The 22668-nt window shown below is 40.2% G+C and overlaps 1 long non-coding RNA gene across 3 annotated transcripts; it reads left to right on the forward strand.

Annotated features, from left to right (window-relative positions):
* Positions 1-864: 864 nt before the first annotated feature.
* LOC120875073 lies at positions 865-22265 on the forward strand. Of its 3 annotated transcripts, none has more exons than XR_005723804.1 (4): positions 865-1121; positions 1282-1373; positions 7361-7421; positions 21042-22265. It is a non-coding gene; the product is annotated as an uncharacterized LOC120875073 (long non-coding RNA). The 3 variants fall into 3 exon arrangements; XR_005723803.1 differs by lacking the exon at positions 21042-22265 and adding an exon at positions 14205-14548; XR_005723805.1 differs by lacking the exon at positions 7361-7421.
* Positions 22266-22668: the final 403 nt, after the last annotated feature.

A 22668-nucleotide genomic window follows, 5' to 3' on the forward strand; every position in this document is an offset into this window, starting at 1 on the left:
TTCTAGATTGCTTGATCTAAATATTGGAGGCCAGTGCCTTAAAACCCCAAAATACAATAACATATATTTAAAATTAAATTACCAAACATGCTTAGAACCTACTTTGTGGAAGTAAACATTTCTCAAATAATTACACTCATTTTTATAATTGAAGATTATTTGCTTGGTTGGGTTGGGAAGGCCCCTTGGAGTAGGAAATGGTAACCCCCTCTAGTATTCTTGCCTGGAAAATCCCATGGACAGAGGAGCCTGGCAGGCTATAGTCTATGGGGTTGCAAAGAGTCAGACATGACTGAGTAACTGAGGATACATACACAATTGCTTGGTAATAAGTGAATTAGGCAAACAAAGGTACAATTATTGATATATTTACTATTTTATTTATTTCTCTTAATTTCTATTATTCCTTCCTGAGTTCTTTCAACCTGTCTCTTGCTTTTTTTTTTTTTTTAATCTTGAAGGTTATTATTGTGCTTTAGCATTCAGTTGTAAAATGAAAGTTCTCAAAAGTTTTGGTGGTGGTGGTTTAGTCGCTGTTTCCAACCCTTGTGATCCCATGGACTGTAACTTGCCAGGGGCCTCTGTTCATGAGATTCTCCAGGCAAGAATACTAGAGTGGGTTGCCATTTCCTTCTCCAGGGCATTTTCCCAACCCAGGAATCAAAGCTGGGTTTCCTGCATCACAGGCAGATACTTTACTGACTGAGCAACGAGGCAAGATTTTGGGCTAGTTTTGGGGCTAACCTCAAAAGTATGCTTTGGTTCTAAAGATCTATTAAAATTGTTTATGAATTTCAGGCTTGCATTACTTCCATAAACTAGATGTGGTTATAAGTACAGCAAGATGAATTGTCTGTTTGCTTGGTTTGTCTGTCTTATTTAGCTTCTAATATAGACCTACCATGTTAGTACCAAGAGAAGTAGGTACATTTGCAAACACAAAATATTATTCCAGAGAAAAGAAGAATCATATAAAGCATTTAAATTAATGTTGTATACCCTACAACTTCCTTTTTCTATATTGCAGAAAGACTAATTGATAAAACTTTTGACACTGGAAAACTTGGTTAGATTAGTAACCAAAGATGTCATCATCTTAGCAACAGAAAATCTTGGAAAAGGTAGGTTACCTGGAAATTGATATTCCAAATGAAATGTTGCTACTTTCAAGCTTCTTGAGTAAAGCCTTGCTCCAAGGGAACCTATATTTGGATCTACTGCCAGTTGTACTGCAATTTTTTTCTTGCTTTGACGTTTTCTCTTTTTCTTGTTTCGTCTCAGGTTATCTTTCTTCAGGATCAGACACAGAAACTGATTGAATGGCTCCACCGATCAGGAATTGAAAAACCAAACCGCAGAACCTACTGCTTGGTGTATGTCTGCCTTGAGCAGTCTCTTCTTTAGCAACAGGACACTTGCATAATATGGGAGCATCTTTTCTTCCTCACTTCTCCCTGATTTTGTAAAATGTGATCAATTTTTTTTTCATAATTTTTAAAGTTAACTTCATGGGAAATTTCCTTGCAAACACAATGTAAAAGCTAAAATGCATCCCTTGAGAGATGAATGTAGGTAAGTGTCAGTTCTAAGTTTGGGGGTGATCGAGTTATATTAAAATTACTGCTAATCTCATCAACAATCTGAAAGCTCAACACCTGGATTTTTGAAACCACAGGAAATTTCACTAACCTCTCTGTGTGACTTGGATTTGAGTGTACGTCCACAACGTGTAGTTGTGTCTGTGAGCCTCAACTGAGATCAACCATAGCTTTTCCCTCAGCCACACAGAACTCTTTTGGAGGATTTTTAAAGTGGTCATTATTTACTATAACCCAAATTTCAAAAATGATCGCTAAACCCCATCAAATCTATATACCATAGCAACCTAAGAAATAATAGATTGGTTGTGAGAAAACTTTTTACTTATGAAAACAATACAAACAGGATAAAAAGTTTTAAAATATTCCTTTCTTTCCCTCTAGCCCCCTCAATCCCATTCCCTGGTATGCTCAGTTGTGTCCGACTCTTGGCAACCCCATGGAATGTAGCCCATCAGGCTCCTCTGCTCATGGGATTTTCCAGGCAAGAATACTGGAGTGAGTTTGCCATTTCCTAATCCAGTGTGTCTTCCTGACCCAGGGATTGGACCCATATTTCTTATGTCTCCTGCATTAGCAGGTGGATTCTTTACCACTAGTGCCACCTGGGAAGCCCCATTCCCTGGTGAATAACTGTTAATAATAGTTATATATATTATATATATATTTTGGGGGGGGGGCGCTTTGCTGCATGCCTTGCAGGATCTTAGTTCCTTGACGGGGGATTGAACTCAGCCCTCGTAGTGAAAGCAGTGAGTCCTAACCACTGGACTTCCAAGAAACTCCCTCTCATATATATTAACAGACACTTTAAAACAAAGCTTTTATTTATTTATTTATGGCTGTGCTGGGTCTTTGTTGCTGCTCGGGCTTCTTTCTGTTGTGGAGAGTGGGGACTACTGTCTAGCTATGGTGCACGGGCTTCTCATTGCCGTGGCTTCTCTTGTTGCGGACCTCAGGCTCCAGGGCAAGTGGGGTTCAGCAGTGGCACCATATGGGTTCAGTACTTGTGGTTCCCAGGCTCTAGAGCACAGGCTCAATTGTTGCAGCTCATGGGCTTAGTTGCTCTGCAGCATGTGGGAATCTCAGTTCCCTGACCAGGGATCAAACCCGTGTCTCCTGCACTGGCAGGCAGACTCTACTACCGAGCCACCAGGGAGGCCTCTAACATTTTTTTATTCACAAGGAGGTGTATCTTCTTTTAAATCTCAAGTAACATCATACAATATATTTACTCTTCTGAACTTCCTTTTATTCACTTAGCAATGTATTTTGGCTGTATGTTGCCCTATTCATGGGTCTACCCCATTCTCCTAGCAGTTGCACAGGGTGTCAGATAATATGATATTATGGATCTAATGCACACATATTGGTGCATATTTAAAATGTTTTCTTTTAGGCTTTTTTCTTTTTCAAATAATAGTTTAGCAAACATATGTGTATTTTGTGAACTTTTATAAATTTTGGTAGAATTGTTTGAGGTGAAAGTGCTAGATAAAAACACATTTACAATTTTTGAATGATATTGTTACATTATTGATACAACCAGAGAGGTTCAAGTTACTTTTCACTCACTGTTGAGAGGCAGGTACTTGGACAAGGGCTGAGGGGACTTCTGTGTGGCACGTTCGCCCGCCATCCTGTCTCTTCAGGCGTGGCTTTTCTACATCGTTCAGTGGCAGCTGCGATGGTACGTGAAGGCCTAGTGGAGAAGGAAAACATTCCTGTGGGCTGTGTGCCGGGGTGGCAGCGGTGGCTGGGCAGGGGCAGCCCTGGGATGGTGAGGGAATGAACTGGGAGGTACAGCTGCCATCATTAGGACCAGGTCTGAGCTTTCACCACAACTTGCTGGCAGTCTTCCTGACAAATGTGGGGGGGGTCACAGGGTGGGATCAGGAGTCATTCACACAGGCTATCAAGAGAGTGGAGATGGAGGAGAATAAGAATCATATCAAACACACATACATACACACACAGTAACACAACTTCTCTTTTTGTTCAGATTCTTTTTAAATTAATTTTTATTGGAGTATAGTTGCTTTATATGCTCAGTTCTTAGCCAGCTGTGTACTTAACTTTCTTTTCTTTCTTTTTTTTTTTTTTTTTTGCATCTTGGGCCGGGCTTTTAAGTTAGGGCTGGTCTCAGTCACTCGTGACTGGTCTTCAGCAGGCAGGGGTCCTCCAGAAATCCTCTCCATTTACTATTCAGCTTCCCTGTGTTCAAATAGCCCAGAACACTTATGTGACATGTCCCAGTCACTGGATTTGAAGACACATCCTCATCCTTGAAACTTCTACTCCTTATTCAGTATTTTCATCTGGCCTGGCATCTTGTAAGTCCCATTTTTATCCTTAAATAGAAACTTGGAAGTGCCTCTTAATTTACACCCTAGATTTCAGCCTTTTAAGTTGAGGGTTACTTTAACATTCTTAAGGATATAGTTACATGAGGAAGTTTAGTTTGTATTCTGCATTAACATGCTAGGTGCTATGAAGGGGCTGTGGGTACAAAGACGAATGAAACACAGCTCATGCCTTCCAAAAGCTCATAAAATAGTGAAAAGATTACAAACTGAAGTACAGACTACTCTTTGGTAAGTAAGATGGAGGTATTTAATAAAAGTTCTATGAAGTCCCACTTCTGGAAATGTATCCTACCGATATATCTGTATGTGTATAAAGGACACATAGATGCGTTGTTCACTGAAGCATTGTTTGTGATGGTAAGAGTTAAGGAACATTTTGAGTGTCTGTTGACAAGGACGCTTTATGGGATTTTAATAAATGTTCACTATCTATTAATAGGAAGTGATCTCCAGGGTGTATTTCCCTATGGAAGAAGCAAGCTGCAGAATATGTATAGCATGTGTTGCCTTTTGTATATGAAATATATGAAAATGAGATAGGAAATATAGGAAAATATAGGAGAATTAATAATGTCTGCTTGAATATGCATAAAAATATTTAAAGACCCCCAAAGAAACTAATGCACATGCTTACCTCTAGGGGGCATCAGGAATTAGTAGGGTGGATGGGAAAAAGGGGTGAAGCACAGCTTCTCAATGCATGCCTTTTTATTGTCATTTTAACTTTTGTACAATGTTAATTTATTGTCTATTCAAAATTATATTAAGTATATTTGTATTATAAGATAAAATTCCCCCTCTCAAAGCTCTGCATTCTCTGGAGGTACATGGGAGCGCTTAGCTACATTGATCTGGGATAAAGATCGTTACCTGGGACTGGACAAGGAGACCCTGAACAAGAGAAAGTAGCCTTTTTAGAGACCACTGACTTTTTCTTACCATATTGTTAGACCCACTACCTCAAGGAAATTATATTCAGCAGAGCTAGGAGGAAGAACTTCACTCTCTACAAAGTTCTCAGTGATGAAATTTCTTATAAACATGCAACATATGTAAGACATGGAATAGATTTCATTCTTTAAACTTTCTAGAGGCCAGGCTGTTCAGAGTGGCCATCTCAGCTTTCCTGTGATGGCTTTGTAGGAAAGACATAATTTGCCCATACCTTGAGTTGACCTGCTGAAGTCATGAAATTGAACCATGTGAATGAACATTTTCTTCTTGAATTTTTAAATACAGGTCTCATGCTGAGTTACAAAGAAGAGAGAGTACTTGCCTGGCCACAGAAATGCTACTTTTCTTTGACAGGCGTGTGCTCCCTAAATTTCCCAGAATACCACATTAAGGTAATTTGGGGAAAAGCAGCAGGATAGAATTAGATCTTGAGAATTCTTTGGTCATTTCTGCGAACTGAGATTATGAGGTTATGAAAAAATGAGGTAGAGAATAAATAGCTGGTGAGGAAAAAAGTGTTGATGATAATTTCATGATTATAAAAGAGAGTGGTAGGAGATTGTGGAAGAGTGATATGATCATCACACAAACCACCCAGGGACAGAAAAGACTGCCGGTGGATGAAGGAGATTTTACTTCCTTGTATACGTCTGCCCTGAAATTTCCTCACTACGATGTCAATGACGATGACTACTACAGCTGCCACTCTTCCTACCTTTTTGGCTCATTTTAGCCATTTTCGTCTGTAAGATTACACCCAAGTGATAAGCCCTGGCTACCCCGGGAGCTAGTGGCAAGTGGCTGGAGACATGGGGGTGGGTGAGCGTGAAAGCAGGTGACTCAGCACCTTCAGTTCACCAGTTTATTTCAACGCCCCTCTGCCTACCCCGAATCATTTAATCTCTCAATTGACCTCAAATCAGTCCCGTGTTAAAATCCCGGTGACTTGGGAATAAGGCTTCCAGAGATGACAAAGTGGCCTTATAACTTATTCAGCCTAAACCTAGTATCAGGTTCTTTTTCCAAGTACTAGTGAGTCACTATTTTTATGTGATTACCACGCAAATATCAACATGTTAAGCGAGCTATTGCCAGCAATCAGGACCACTTGTTAGCATAGCATCAGTAAGAGCAACTCAGGTGAGAAACAACTCTGATTATAGGTATTTAGCTCAAATGTACATCAGTTGTAACTCCTTAAATGTATTCTTTTACCAGCTAATTGAAATACTTTATCAGTGAAAGTCTTGACACAACAGTTACACAAACACACGTCTAAGAACATGGGGGAATTAAGACTTACAATATACACTTTAACAAAATGATGGCTTAATTTATACTCCCTTTGTAATTTTAACTAAATATTGTGGTGAGTATTTCTTACTTTAATTCCGAAGAATATGGGCATTTATTTCACACAATATAAAAATACTTCAGGAGGCTTGTGATTAACGCCATGGTATTCAGGCACAGTTTATAGAGACTTTCAGTCAAAGACAAAAGGTCCAAGTGGATGATAAAACACATGAAATAGACATATATATACAACCAGGGACTTAATTCAGATGTCTCATGTCAGCTGAGCTCTAGCTCTTGGCTTATCAGGAATGTCTCCAAATAAGCATGTTCTGTACCTGGCTCAAGGCTGCCTTGGGGACCAGCGCCTGGGTAGGGTGGCTAGTTACATTTAATTTCATGTAAACACTGAATAATTTTTAGTATAAATATGCCCCCAAACATTACATGCAACATGCTTAGGCAGACATACGCTGTAGCTCTTATGTTCTGACTCTTCAGGCAAGATGCCTCACACATTTGAAACCCTGAAATCCAGACTTTCCCTCTAGCACCACAGCCTGCTGCTTTTATTGTGTATTGCCTTACCCTCTATTGCCTAAGCTTGCCTCTCCCTAAGGGCTTCCCTGGTGGCTCAGAAGCTACAGAATCTGCCTCCAATGCAGGAGACCTGGGTTCAGTCCCTGGGTCGGGAAGATCCCCTGGCGAAGGGAATGTCAACCTGCTTCAGTATTCTTGCCTGGAGAATTCCACGGATAGGGGAGCCTGGCAGGCTACAGCCCATGCGGTCACAAAGAGTCAGACATGACTGTATTAGCCTCTTCCCAAAAGAACATTTTGTTCATACTACTTGTTTTCAAAGAACTTTTTAAACGTTAGTGATTGGAGAGAGATAAATGTTGCCTTCCCATCAGTTGTAATACAGAGAAAACTCTTTAAAACCTACTTTCTTCTTTCTCTCTCTCTGCCAATTTTGAATTTTCAAAGGCATGTCCTTAAGGTTTAGCGCTAGCTTTAAAAGGGTGGACAGATATGAAATAAGATAGGAGGGTTTTTTTTTTTTTCTGACAAAGCTTGTATGCCTGGGTTGGTTTCTAGGGATTGTGGTAAAGGCAGTTTCTCAAAGGTTTAATTTAAAAATTTTAGGTCAAGCCAAAGGCCACCACCGGTAGCATGAACAACATGTTATGGTGAACAGCATGTTATGGTAAGGAAATGAACAGCAGTGTGGTAGAATAAAGAACAAATATAGAGCTGTCAGATTTGAGGTTGAGGTCTGGCTCTGTAATTGAAGCAGCTGTGTACTTTAAGCAAGTCCTTCGGCCTCCATGAACCTCAGTTTCTTCCTAAGTAACGAGGGCTTAGTGGGGCAAGTATGGAGAGAGATACCTGTATAGAAATGATGTGTAAACTTCAAGTTCCATCTAGACGTTTGCAGGGATGATGAAGATGAAGATGACGGCCAAGACATAAAGAGACGCACAGGAGGTCGTTTGTTAAAGAGATCCTTTATTTTTTTAGACTTAAAAATATTTATTTATGTATTTATTTTTGGCTGCTGCTGCTCTTTGTTGCTTTTGGTGGGGGGCAGTTTCTCTAGTTGTGGCAAGTGAGGAGCTGCTCTTTGTTGTGGTGCATGGGCTTCTCATCGCGGTGGCTTCTCTGCTGTAAAGCACAGGCTCTAGGCGTGCGGGCTTCCGTAGCTGTAGCACACGGGCTCAGTAGCTGTGGCTCGTGGGCCCTGGGCGGGTGGGCTTAAGCAGCTGTGGCTCACGGGCTCAGTAGTTGCTGTGCACTGGTTTAGTTGTTCCACAGCACGTGAAATCTTCCCGGACCAGGGACGGAAGCTGCGTCCCTTGCATTGGCAGGCAGATTCTTCTCCACTGCACCACCAGGGAAGTCCTAAAGAGATTTTAATTCAGACCCTAAAAATTTTAATACCTACTTGGTTCACAAGATTATTATACATGAGTATTGTTTGTATAATGGGTTGAGTAAAGAAAGAAAGAAAAAAACAAAAAACCCCAATTCTATATGCCTTTAAAAGAAAACTTACTAAAAGCTTTTGTGTATAAGAATAAAATTTTTAAAAATTGAAGTATAGTTGCTTTACAATATTATATTAGTTTCAGTGTATAGCATAGTGATTCAGTCTTAAAACAGCTTATACTCCATTCAAATTTAATAGCTACAATTTTCTGTGCTGTACAGTATATCCTTATTGCTCGTCTATTTTGTACATTGTAGTTTGTATACTTTGTATCTCTTAATCCCATACCCCTATTTTTGCCCCTCCCCGCTTCCTCTCCTCTGTGGTAACCGTTAGTTTTCTATATCTGTGAGTCTGATTCTGTTTTGCATTTATTATACATTCATTTGTAGTATTTTTTAGATTTCACATGTAAATGATATCATACAGTATTTGTCTTTAACTCATTTCACTAAGGCCCATCCGTGTTGTTGCAAATGGCAGAATTTCATTCTTTTTTATGGCTGAGTAATATTCTATGACAGCCATACACACCACATCTTCTTTATCCATTCATTTGTTGAGGGGCATTTGGGTTGCTTCCATGTCTTGGTTATTGTACATAGTGCTGCTATGAATATTGGGGTGCATGTATTTTTTCAAACTAGAGTTTTCATTTTTGCAGATATATACCCAGAAGTGGATTTGCTGGATCATCAGGAAGATCTCCTGGAGAAGGAAATGGCAATCCACTCCAGCACTCTTGCCTGGAAAATCCCATGGACGGAGGAGCCTGACAGGCTACAGTCCATGGGGTTGCAAAGAGTCGGACATGACTGAGTGACTTCACTGTTCATGGTAGTTTTATTTTTACTTTGTTGAGGAACCTTTGTACTGTTTTTCTATAGTAGTTGTATGAATTTACATCTCCACCAACAATGTTAGGAGGGTTCCCTTTTCTCCACATCCTCTCTAACATTTGTTATTTGTAGATTTTTTTGATGATAGCTATTCTCACAGGTGTGAGATTATATCTTATTTTTGTTTTGATTCGCATTTCTCTAATAATTAGCAATGTTGAGCATCTTTTCATGTGCCTGTTGGCCATCTGTATGTCTTTGGAAAAATGTCTATTCAGGTCTCCTGCCCATTTTTAAATTTTTTTAAAAAATATTGAGCTGTATGAGCTGCTTGTATATTTTGGTTGTCAACCTCTTGTCAGTCATATCATTTGCAAATGTTTTCTCTTATTCTGTAGGTTGTCTTTTTGTTCTGTTGATGGTTCCCTTTTTGCTGTGCAAAGGCTTTTAGGTTTAATTAGGTCCCATTTGTTTATTTTTACTTTTGTTTCCTTTGACTGAGGAGATATAGCCAAAAAATATTGCTATGACTTATGTCAAAGAGCGTTCTGCCTATGTTCTCATCTAGGAGTTTTATGGTTTTAGGTCTTATATTTAGGTCTATATATCCATTTTTCGTTTATTTTTCTATATAGTAAAAATATGATTTTTACAGTATAATTTACTTAGGATTACACTGAAGAAATGGAAAATAGAGTGACATTCTGAGAAGCATTTTGTTTAAAGCCTTTTATTTTGGGTCAATAGTCACTCAACAACCAATCTATTTATTTTGTATAAGCCTCAGACACATTATTACCGTTGTTACTATTTAACATTATAGCTTGGAGTTTTTGATGCACAGAGAAAGCTTTCATGAGGTATTGAGTCTATCCGTTTGCTCAGTGATAAAGCAGAGGATGCAAAATAGGAAGATTGTACTAGAGGTCCTCTGATTCTTTTTTAGCATTTCCATCCTATGCTCAAGGAAGGTGAAGGTTTTGGGAGGACTGAGCCCTCAGAGCTCTGAGTACCAACTCTGATTGGAGGATATTTATCCTTGTTTAATTTTGCTTCATTTATTACTCTGTAACCAGTACCAGTCCATCCTAAAGGAGATCAGTCCTGGGTGTTCATTGGAAGGACTGATGCTGAAGCTGAAACTCCAACAGTTTGGCCACCTCACGCGAAGAGTTGACTCACTGGAAAAGACTCTGATGCTGGGAGGGATTGGGGGCAGGAGGAGAAGGGGACAACAGAGGATGAGATGGCTGGATGGTATCACCGACTCAATGGACAGGAGTCTGTGTGAACTCTGGGAGTTGGTGATGGACAGGGAGGCCTGGCGTTCTGCGATTCATGGGGTCGCAAAGAGTCGGACACGACTGAGCAACTGAACTGAACTGAACCAATATATGTGTGTTATAGGAAACTAGAGAATATGGATAAGCAAAAAGAAGACAAGTATCCCTAACTCTGCCCCCCAGTGTACAGTAAATGTGGTTGTACCTGTAAGATGCTGCTGTATTCAACAGAACCAAAAAGCATAACAGTGGCATCTTCCACAAGCATTATAACCAAGCACATGTGAGACACAATCCAAGACGGGCATGCATGTGTGTGTGTGCACGTGTGTGTGTGTGTGTGCACGTGTGTGTGTATGTGTAATAGGATGGCAAGCTCTAGAGAAGGCTCTATTTCGGTCATCTTACCTAACTTGCTTTTCTCTAAAACCAGTCCTAAAACTTGTTATTAATACTAAAGTGATAAAATGATGGTTAATTCCTGGCCTTTGACTAAAGTACTCCTGGACCAAAAGCCTTCCTCTGGTTCTCTCTGATTCTTTGATTGGGCTTAGGCAACTCTGTCTCCCCCTCCAGAATTTCTGGGTTAGTAGTTCTATTTATCTTGTAGGGTTGTTGGAGGATTAAATCAGGTAATACTTTAAAAGGGTTTAGAATAGCACTGGGCAGGCCCATGATGAGCCCTCCTCAGTATCAACTCTAGAGTGGTTGCTGTCTAAATTCACCTCCCCAAGAGGCCCCATTTTCTGCTCAGTGTGCCATGAGAGAGACTTAGGCTTAAATTGTGACTCACCATTTACTAGCTATATGTCCTTTGATTAATTAATTAACTTCTTGGTGATGTGAATTAGCCCCACAAATACAGAGCACATTGTGTGCCAGATTTTGCCAGGCACTGCAGACCCATGGAGAACAGCTTGAACATAAGAAGGTTATTAACCTGAGCTTGGGTAAATGGTTATAAGCTGAGATCTAAAGGTTTGAAATAGTCTAACCAGAAAGCTAGGAGATGGTGTTTCAAGTCCCAGAAACAGCAAGAGAGAGAAGAGGGTGCCTACAGTCGGGGAAGAGCAGGAAGTATCACTGGGCTGTGGTGTGCAGAAGGGGTGTGTTGAAAATGAACTTGAAGAGGATTTTTCAAGCCGCATTAAGAAGTTTAGACTTTATTTTAGGGAAAGTAGCAATCTGTGGAAAAAGTCTTAAAGGAAGGACTGACATAATTAGACTTGCACATCAGAAAGATCCCTTGGACTGTATTTCAAAGGATAGACTAGAGACAGTGGTGGGGCCCTGGAGGAATGAGCATACAGGTGAGTGATGGTAGGTTATCAATTGAATGTAGTGCCACAGTGGGCAGGGAGAGTGCCTCGTGGGTGAGGGAGAGAGGAAAGACTGGTTAAAGCTCGGAAAATCCCTTGGCCATCCAGTGGTTAGGACTCCACGCTTTCAGTGCAGTGGGCCTGGGTTCCATTCCTGGTTGGGGAATGAGGATCCCACAAGCTGAGCAGTACTGACCAAAAAAAAAAGTCATAAAAACTCAAAAGCTTCTGGATTTGGTGGTGGTCCCATTTACCAACACAGACATGAAACTAGGGTAGTTTTGGGGGGAAGATGAGTTCAGTTTGGAACATACTGAATTTGAGGTTGGAAGAAGTTGGGAGCGTCCACTGAATAGCTAGACATGTGACCCTAAAGCTGAATCAGCACACAGTAGGTGTTTAAAGCCTGAGTTTCCCTTTATCTCGCGCCCATTCGTTCACTGCTCACCCTCAAAACATTTCTCTGCTATCACTTCCTCTCTGCCTCCTACTTTTTTGATTTTTACAGCATTTTGGTATATTTCTTTCCAATATTTCTATGCTTTTGGAAAAATATAGTTGAAAACATACTGTATATATTCTTTTCACTTGCTATTTTAATGTTACTATTTTGACTATGATTTTTGATAACTGCTAGATAGTTCCTCCTTACAGATACACCAAACTTCACTTGGCCATTTTTCCAGTTAGGCATCTAGGTGCTCCTGTGTTTACAAACAAATCCTTGTTCCTGTTGCTGATCATTTCCCTACACCAGGCTTCTAGAAGTGAGACTACAACGTTAAACATTTTCAGAGGAATAAGAAAGCTAGTTTCATGTTAAGAATTGAACGTGATATGGCTGTTTTCTCACCAGCACAGTACTAACTTTTCAAGTCCCACTGATGTTATCACCAAAGTGGGGGGCTTTTTGACTCATTCATCTTTTATATTTTGTAAGTAACATCCTCTTCCTTATATTTAAAATACTAATCATCTGTTTGTAATGTTACACACTGTTTGGTGGTTTGCTGTTGTTGTTCAGTTGCTACGTCATGTCCAACTCTTTGCAACCTCATGGACTGTGGCATGCCAGTCTCCCTGGTTCTTCACTATCTCCCAGAGTTTTCTCAAATTAATATCCATTGATTCAGTGGTGCTATCTAATCATCTCATCTTCTGCCACCCTCTTCTCCTTCTGCCTTCAAACTTTCCTAGCATCAGGGTCTTTTCCAATGAGTCAGCTCTTCTCATCAGGTAGTCAAAGGCTTGGAACTTCAGCTTCAGTATCAGTCCTTCCAATAAATATTCAAGGTTGATTTCCTTTAGGATTGATTGATTCAATCTCTTTGCTGTCCAAAGGACTCTCAAGAGTCTTCTCTAGCATCATAGTTTGAAAGCATCAAGTCTTTGGCATTCAGCCTTCTTTATGGTCCAGCTCACATCTGTACATGACTACTGGAAAAACCATAGCTTTGACTAGATGGACCTTTGCTGGCAAAATGATGTTTTGGCTTTTGAATACGCTGTCTAGGTTTGTCGTAGTTTTTCTTCTAAGGAACAAGCATCTTTTAATTTCATGGCTGTAGTCATGATCCACAGTGATTTTGGAGCCCAGGAAAAGAAAACCTGTCACTGCTTCCACTTTTTCCCTTTCTATTTGCCATGAAGTGATGGGACAAGAGGCCATGATCTTAGTTTTTTGTGTTTTTTTTTTTAATGTTGAGTTTCAAACCAGCTTTTTCACTCTTCTCTTTCACCGTTATCAAGAGGCTCTTTAGCTCCACTTCACTTTCTGCTATTAGAGTGGTATCACTTCCATATCTGAGGTTGTTGATATTTCTCTCAGCAATCTTGATTCCAGCTTGTGATTGACCCAGTCTGGCATTGTGCATGATGTACTCTGCAAGTGAGTTAAATAAACAGGGAGACAACATACAGCTTTGATGTACTCTTTTCCCATTTGGAACCAGTCCAAATTGTTCCATGTCTGGTTCTAACTGTTGCTTCTTGACCCACATACAGGTTTCTTAGGAGACAGATTAAGGTGGTCTGGTATTCCGATCTCTTTAAGAATTTTCCACAGTTTGTTGTGATCCACACAGTCAAAGGCTTTCACATAGTCACCATTCAGAAAGAACTATATAGATTTGATCCCTATATTCTAAAAGTTTATGGTCTAAGAGAGACATGCACACGTAAGATTTACCAAAACTGTTAAAACTACAACAAGAATGGACCTCCAATGAGTTTAGGGCAATCACATTTAAAGGATCAGGACCGAATTAACATTTATTACATAGACTGAAGGGAGAAGAGACCAGTGGGGACCAGCTGGGACACCCAGTGTTCACCTGGACCAAACGTGGAGCCTGCTCATTCCTTCTGGAAGTCTCTATTATAACCTACTTCCTCCTCTCTTCCAGTTCATAATAGCAAGCGACTGCCCTCAGAAATGCACTGTAACCCCTTCTTGGCTCTTTAACTTCTTCCCCCGTTTCCCTCTTGACCCACCTTTCCCATGTCACTTTCCCGTCTCCCAGCCTCAGGTCTCAGACTAATCCTGCCCTTTATCGTCAGGGGTAATGCGTGGCACTACCGGATCTCCTGTCTCCCTGGAGTCGTGTTTGGAAAGCACAGGCCCTGCCTGTGGCTATCCGCCCTCCCAGACACCATCTGCTGCCTGTCTGTCACCATCAACTGCAGGTACTGTGTTCATGGGACCAGACCTTCGCCTACCACCCTCCACTGCAGGCATCCTATGGTGGTCCGCCTCCTTGACATGAGAGAGCCCATTCTTGGTTCTAGGAACAAATCCTTGCTGGTCTGCCTCATTCCTGCCAGAGATAAAGATAACACTGATAGTAACAAAAAACGTTTAGTGAGTGTTTGAAGCGATGGTGCTCAGACGTTCAGTCCTGTCCGACTCTGTGATCCCCTGGACAGAGAAGCCTGCCATGAACTGAAGCCTCCTAGGTTTCTCTGTCCATGGGATTCTGCTGGCAGGAATACTAGAGTAGGTTGCCATTTCCTCCTCCAGGGGATCCCCCAGACCCAGGGCGGTTCCTGCATTGGCAGGCGGATCTTTACCACTAGCGCCCCCCGGGAAGCTCCAGTGAGTACTTACTATTATTCATTTAATGGTTTTGGCCCTTCCATTCTTGGCCATGACAGGAGACAGGCTATAACTTACTCCTGAAGAGATCTGAGGACACATGTGGATGAACATATTGGCCTATTATCACAGGCATGAAAGCTGATACTCCATCTACCCAGAACAGGCCCAAGGAGAGGGAAATCAAGACCCCTCCCTGTCTCACTGTCTGTGCCAAGTCCAGAGATGGTGCTTGCCTACTGCTTCCAGCGGCCCGTCACAGATAAGGCGGTCGTCAGAAGCCGAGGTGTTGCCCATAAGAATATTCACTGAAAGAAACGCACTGGCTTCATTTTTGGGCAGATTCTCTTCCCGTGGAACAGTGAATCCTTTTACCTAGTCTTCTTGCTCTTCCTGAGTCTAATCTATATCTGTTTTTACTGTGTTTCAGCTATGAGTGTAGTAGAAGTAAATTAGAAAGAACTTTTTTCTCCTCCATATTGGCTTCATGTTAATATGAACCTATGGTCTGAAAAGGAGTTTTTTGATTATCTGGGTATTGCAGTCATCCTTACCACCGACTACTAAGAGGTAATTATCATCAAATACTCACCCACTGAGGGGGAGTTACAATTTGTGTCAGGTGTTTGGTGAGTAATACTAATGCAATCTATCTTACAGGTTACTATCTCAGAATGATCAGCTAGTAAAAGACAAATTATGGGGCTTCCCTGGTGGCTCAGACAGTAAAGAATCAGCCTGCAATGCAGGAGACCTGGGTTCAGTCCCTTTGTTGGAAAGCTCCTCTGGAGAAGGGAATGGAAACCCACTCCAGTGTTCTTGCCTGGAGAATCCCATGAACAGAGGAGCCTGGTGGGCTGCAGTCCATGGGGCTGCAAAGAGTCGGACACGACTGAGTGCGTGCGCGTGTGTGCACGCACACACACACACACACACACGCTCGTGAGGTTCCTTCAAGCACTGAGAGAGTACCTGTGTGGTAGTTAGCATAGCACAGTGTATTCATGATTATGTAATTCATGCAAAGGGATATAACTAATCAAACAAAGTTGAAAAAAGTTTAAATCTAATATGGATGGACAAACAAAAAAATGTTAAGTAACAATCCATAATTTGGAGGAGAAAAAAGTTCTTTCTAATTTACTTCTACTACACTCGTAGCTGAAACACAGTAAAAAACAGATATAGATTAGACTCAGGAAGAGCAAGAAGACTAGGTAAAAGGATTCACTGTTCCACGGGAAGAGAATCTGCCCAAAAATGAAGCCAGTGCTCACATAAACATTAGTTGGACCGTGCTAAATCTTGGATTCTGTCTTTAAATTTGCTGCAAAACTAAAACCTTTCATCTTGTGTCCTAATGTTTCCATTTCTGGTCAGGTATAGGGCAAAATTAGGAAGTAGAGAGATTTAGAAATGCCTTTTCCACCCCCTCCCCCGCGCACAACTAAAGTCCTATTGAGTTCAATGTTCTGAGGAGCTGAGATGGGATTAAGACCCTACTACAGTGTCTTCTCCTGGAAGAGGACATGGCAACCCACTCCAGTATTCTTTCCTGGAGAATCCCACGGACAGAGGACAGAGGAGCCTGGCAGGCTATAGCCCAAGCGTTGCAAAGAGTCAGACAGGACTGAAGTGACTTAGCACAGTCTCTTCTAATGAGAGCTCTTTCCATTCTGCATTTATCAGTTGTTAATTATTCATACTGCATGATTGAGGATTTTGGAGTCAGAGATTCACCTGCAATATTTGGAATACCAGTGGAGGTCTACATCAACACAGAATTTATACAGCAGCTGGTAGTAGTCAAAGCTAATGATGGAATTTCAGTTTAATAAAAAGACCCCCAACCGAGCACACCATCTTGAAAAAAGTATACTTATCAAACAGCTTTCAATCAGTTCAAGAGAGACACCTTAATTGGGAAGAGGAAGATTTGAGAGTAGCTTGTCATTGTGCCAAGTCCAGATCAATAACTTCATGTCTGTGCTTTGGTAGATGTAGCTTTTGCTTTGTTAAGTAACCATATCTACATCTACTTTATTTGGATAAGGAGATCTTTGTTTCATTTGACAATATTAAATGATACCTTCTTTTAATTCTCTCTGTATCTTCATAATGAACATGATTAAAATTTGGACTTGTGATTATAAAGGTCAATGTTGTTTTTATTGGAAAACAAACTCTGTATTTTTGTAATAGGAAAGCAGTGCCTGTGAGATGTAAAAATTTTTCATTTTTGAAAATTTCATTGAAATAAAATTATATGAGTAAAATTAAATTATGGTGGTTTACCTAAAAGGAAGAATCTGCCGAAGCATGATGATCTGGAGTCCATTAAAATTATCTTGGGGATAAATGTACAGAGTAATTTGCTAACAAGAAACAAAAAGAAAATGGAGTTGACTTTTGGAAGGAAGGATTAGGGATACTAAAGAGGAATGTGACAGCTATTAAGTCTTAGTTTCCTTATTTGTTAAAAGGAGAAACCAACACAAGATTGTAAACCAATTATCCTCTGATTAAAAATAAATTTTAAAAAAGGAGGTACTTGTTCTAACTAGTGGCTTTCAAGCTATTTGTAATGACTGGTCTTAATGTTACCTTAAGGGACACTGTGGACCAGCAGGGCAGGTGGAGAGGGCAGAGAGGGTGGTGCAGCAGGAACCCAAGGTGGAGGAGGAAGCAGTTTGAGAGGCAGGGCTCAGGAGTTCCCTTTCTCACAGCAACCAGGACAGAGCATTTCTTTCTTTTTTTCCTTCCTTCCTCTCTTCCTCCTCCCTTCTCTGTCTTTCCTTTTCTCTCCCTTCCCTTAACACATAGAAATATTGAATTTATGCAGACAATTTCTTTTCATAAAATAGGGTTCCACTTCTAAAATATAGCTTGCAATCACTGAACTAGATAATTCTAAGTCTTCTTCCCTCTAGGAATCCTTTCCTTCTAGGAATGCTTTGATTCCTATTAGGATTTTAAGATCCAGAAACAAAATAACAAGAGAAGGTGGAGCATGTTTTTGGACATACAACAAGTATCTATCTTGCACTAACTGTAGTTCTGCTAAGATACAACAAAAGTCAGCAGAAATGGTATCTTGCTGACCCCCTACAGAGATATGGGACTACTGTGAATAGGTCTAGGTTTTTTTGTTTGTTTTGTTTTTTTGTTTTTCAGAGCAAATGTGCAGAAAAGAACCAAGCTCACTTAGGCACTTAATCTACTAGATGATGTTTGGGGAGAATGTTGGAATTATGGTCCAATTTAAAAAATCAGTTTCATGCATTTAGAGGATCATAAACTATAAAAGTCAAGGGGATACTTTAAGATCACTTTTCTCATATATTCACTCACCAATTAAATCAGTGAGTTTTTAACCAAATGTGTCAGCTACAATGCTGGGTGTTGGGGTACTAGTATATTGTCCCTATCTGTATAGAGATTATGTCTTAGTGGAGAAGACCATTGATTAAACAAATAAACCTGTAAGAATATAACTACAAGTTATTATAAATGCTATTAAGTAAAAGAACAGGCTTCTCTGAGGTCTTATGTTAGCAAACCCATGAGACACGAGGCTGGAGGGAGAGAAAGTGACTGGCCTCAAGTCACTGAGGAGCGGGCATTCGTCTGTCACGTATTCTCTCTGTCTCACCAGTTCGGTTGTAGAAGCCTAGGCAAATAATCAGGGTCAAGTGATGGGAACCAGAAATCGCTGAGTTTCTTTACTGGCATCTTCACTACTTTGAAATGTTGGGCAACCTTGAGAGACATCAGATACCTGTGATTAAGAATGAGAGCTTCCAGTTTTTGAAAATTGCTTTGTAACAATTTTAAAAAATAATTGTTTTAGGGCATCTCTGTTTGCAATATGGTCGACTAGAGGCTGAAAATGGTTTGCAGGGGTAACAAAGTCCACAATTAAAGAAAAACAGTTGTATTAAAATTTCTAGGCCACAACCAGGTTCCCAGCTTCGCTGAGTCTACTTTGCTGCAAAACAAGTGGTTTTAACGTTTCTATGGAAGATCCAGTCCAGATGTCTATCAATTTCTGCTACAAATCTTTGCCTTGGCTTATAACTTAGAAGAAAATGCAAGTGAAACCATCATGATTAAAATTACTAACAGACTTCCCTGGTGGTCCAGTGGTTAAGAATCTGCCTTGCAATGCAGAGGGTGAGGGTTTGATCCCGGGTTGGGGAACTAAGATCCCACACGCCACAGAGCAACTAAACCCATGTGCCACAACTACTAAGCCTGCATACCACAACTCGGGAGATCCTGCTTGATACAGCTAAGACCCAACACAGCCAGAAAGTAAAAAAAAAAAAGAGCCCTTAAATAAAAATGAGCCATTAATAAGCAATGATTAGCTAATAGCAACTGTAATGAACTTTGGAGACTGAGCTAGGTGAGGACTTTCCTCAATCTGAAAGCCTAAATCATAGTCAGTGCCATTAGTTTGGAATGTTTTATTTGTTCTTATACCATCAAATTTGTATTTTTATTATAATTAGAAATTATATGTACATCTACATTTGATCCCTGGGTCGGGAAGGTCCCCTGGAGCAGCCCATTCCAGTATTCTTGCCTGGAGACTCCCATGGACAAAAGTGAAGTGTTAGTTGCTCAGTTGTGTCTGACTCTGCGACCCAGGCAAGAATACTGGAGTGGGTTGCCATGCCTTTCTCCAGGGGATCTTCCTGACCCAGGAATCAAACCCAGGTTCTCCCACTTTGCGGGCAGAATCTTTACCATTTGAGCTAGCTGGGAAGCCCTCCATGGACAAAGGAGCCTGGCAAAAGAGTTGGACATGACTGAAGTGACTTAGCATGCATGCATACATTATATGTAAATCTTTGCATTAATGAATGAATGGGATTACAGCACAAATGTTGGGGTTTTGTGCACACTATGTTTTCCTTTTCCTTTTCATACCTCCTTCCTTCTCATCTCTTTTCCTGCTACCCTTACCTGTGACACAACCCTTGCTATCAAACTAGTTTACATCTTTGCATATTTTTAATCTACGATCATGTAATCCTGTGTAAGGATATATAGGTACACAGTAATAGGTATATATACACATTCCCATGAATGGGCTTCTGGGGGCCTTTTTTTTTTTCTTTTTGAAAAATAGGATCATATTATATACTCCTCTCACTGGACAAGGCCTCCAGATGTCCCCAAGTCAACTGGTATACTTCTATTTCTTCTACTACTTTAATAGTATAGATGGGCACTTATAGTGAATGAACATTTGATGATTTCTTGAGTAGTAGGGTAGAATGAGCTCTGGGTATAAAGAAGATAAAACACTACAATTAAAGGAAAAGTGAGGTACAGGCACCTAAGCCATTTCGTATCTTTTTGATAGAGCTGATTAGTGGAGGAAAAAACATTTCTCTTCCATTAAAAAAAAAAAGATTTTCAGTATCTCAATAGCAATTTTCATCATCAAATCAGTTTCAGACCACATAGGATACTTAATTCTATCAGCCCCCTCAGAGGGTGAGAATTTTGGAAATACGATTAGTCAGAAAATGAACTCAGGAAAACATTTGTAAAACCTCTTGTCATCTCAGAAGAATCTTAATACAAGCAGCTACTGAACTGTCATTAAAACCTATGAACTGAACCTCCCATCTTGTTCATTCTGGAAGGGAGATCTAACACAGAAATTGGGTTGGATAGAGTGGTCTAGGGAGAAGGAAATGGCAACCCACTCCAGTGTTCTTGCCTGGAGAATCCCAGGGACAGAGGAGCCTGGTGGGCTGCTGTCTATGGGGTCACACAGAGTCAGACACGACTGAAGCGACTTAAACAGCAGCAGAGAGGTCTAGAATCTAGACTGTTCAGTATTTAATTCCTAGGTAGTTGCTCAAGCATTATCACATCCCTTAAAATTCCTCACATGTTAATCACATTCATCAAATGTGTTGGTTCCACTATCACTAAAGGAGAAGATATCTTCATACCAGTATTACCTTAGAATCTGCTGACTGACCCAGCTTTCAAAGGCAGAATCTCTAGTAAAAATATATCTCTTTATATGTACAACCAATAAAACAAAACCAGCATGTACAATTTAATGTAACCTTCCTGCACACTTCCACAATACTATCACTATTTTATTAATGTCTTAATTTAATTCAAAGCATTAGAAACAAAAGTGAATATCAGATATTGCCCCAAAGTGGTGACTGTGTCTTCTGAATTATCTGGGACTCAGAGTGGGTTTGAGAGGGGGAGCATCCTTGGATTTTTAATGGACACCTCTTTTCTGTTTGCTGATTTTTTTAAAGGTCATGAAGAGTTGATTGAGAAAGAAGGGAACATGGAATGTCTGGTTTTAGATCATCCCAAACTTGTCTCATCAATAAAATGTCACTTCAGGTTTGCTTATTTGTTGGACAGGATAGAGGTGGAACTTTAAAAAGGCCTGGAGTGACCTGTGGATTGAAGAGAAACCTCCTCAAATCAGAGATGAGGACTTTTTACCAGCAGTTTTCAAACACAGACTTGAAAAATAATAAATTAACCTTTGAACACTTTGAAACCTTAGAAAATTGCATGATCACTGATAAATCATTAAAATCACTTTTTTTCTTCTTTGAACATAATAAAGACCATTTTTCTTAGACCTGTTATATACCTTCAAATGGAATAAATACAGTGAATAAACAAGCTACTTTATATTTTCAATCTAGTGATAGGGAAGGAATGTTTTTGGATCCTGGATGTTAGCAGTTTCCTTTAAAAAAAAAAAAATACCCGGGAAACCCTCTATAAATGAAAGAAATGTGTATAGTATGCAAATTCAAAGTGTACTGTCCTCATTTACCCAGTGGAATTCAAAATAAGCCCCAACTTGTGAACATATTAAAACAGATTGAAATGGATATTAGTGGGATTTGTAAGGAGAAGCACTCCAGTCCATCAACCACGCTATGCACAAGAACTTTGATAATGTTGTTTTACTGATAATTACCTGCCGGCTGTCACCTCAACGTGGGATTTCATGCAGGTTCCTGTATTTAAACATTACATTCGGAGCCAAGCCTGCAAAGACACTTATACCGATCTGGCCATGTCCATTTTATTTCACAATTATCTGTGAATTTCTTCGTGAAAAGCAATCCATTTAACTCCCTTTTAATTGTGTTTGATCTGTGTGGGCAAGAGACCCGTCAATACTGGGTTCCCACTTCCCTGGCCAGAGCAGGTTCTGCCTTCTCCCCCTTGCAGGCACCAGCAGATATCAGAATTACTGGAAAGCAGCACTTCCCAACGACAAGCATGAATATTCATCTGACCTGAAGAAATAGTCACGAGGCAAAGCAAATACCTTGTATTAACTAAGGGTGTTTTAAACAGGAAGGACCATCTTCTGCGGTCCTCCTGGGCAACTAGTGCCTGTGGGCCCTCCAGCTCTGCGGAGAACTTCCTTTTTTCTCTACCCCACCCCCACTTTTTTTTTTCCCCCATACTGAACTCCTAATTAAATTTAACAGTTTCAAGAGTTTAAACTGTATACCTTTTTAATTGTGTCCTACTTTGTATTGGCTGATGCACAAGTCTGAAAATGGATATTACAGCTTTTTATGATATAATATCACCCTAATTGGTGCTTCATAGGCCGTGGCTGAATTCTTTTCAATTAAGCGCTAACATACAGTAACTGTTTCTCTCTGCAAATGCTGGAAAGCCATTCACAAGAGAGGACTGGTACTGCACAATTCCAAAGTACCTTAATGTGTCAAAAATGTTTTGTGAAGAAAGCTACACTGTAAATGCAATCACCTACATTGGTGTTCCCATTGTTCACTGGGAGTGAAAGTATTGCTAATTGTCCTGCGTTTTAGCTGGGTTTTTAAAGCATTATGTAGTAAGTACACCGGAGGGTCAATTTGTGAAGTGAAATACTTAGCA

The sequence above is a fragment of the Oryx dammah genome, unplaced genomic scaffold, assembly GCF_014754425.2.
Source record: "Oryx dammah isolate SB20612 unplaced genomic scaffold, SCBI_Odam_1.1 HiC_scaffold_16, whole genome shotgun sequence".
NCBI lineage: Eukaryota > Metazoa > Chordata > Mammalia > Artiodactyla > Bovidae > Oryx > Oryx dammah.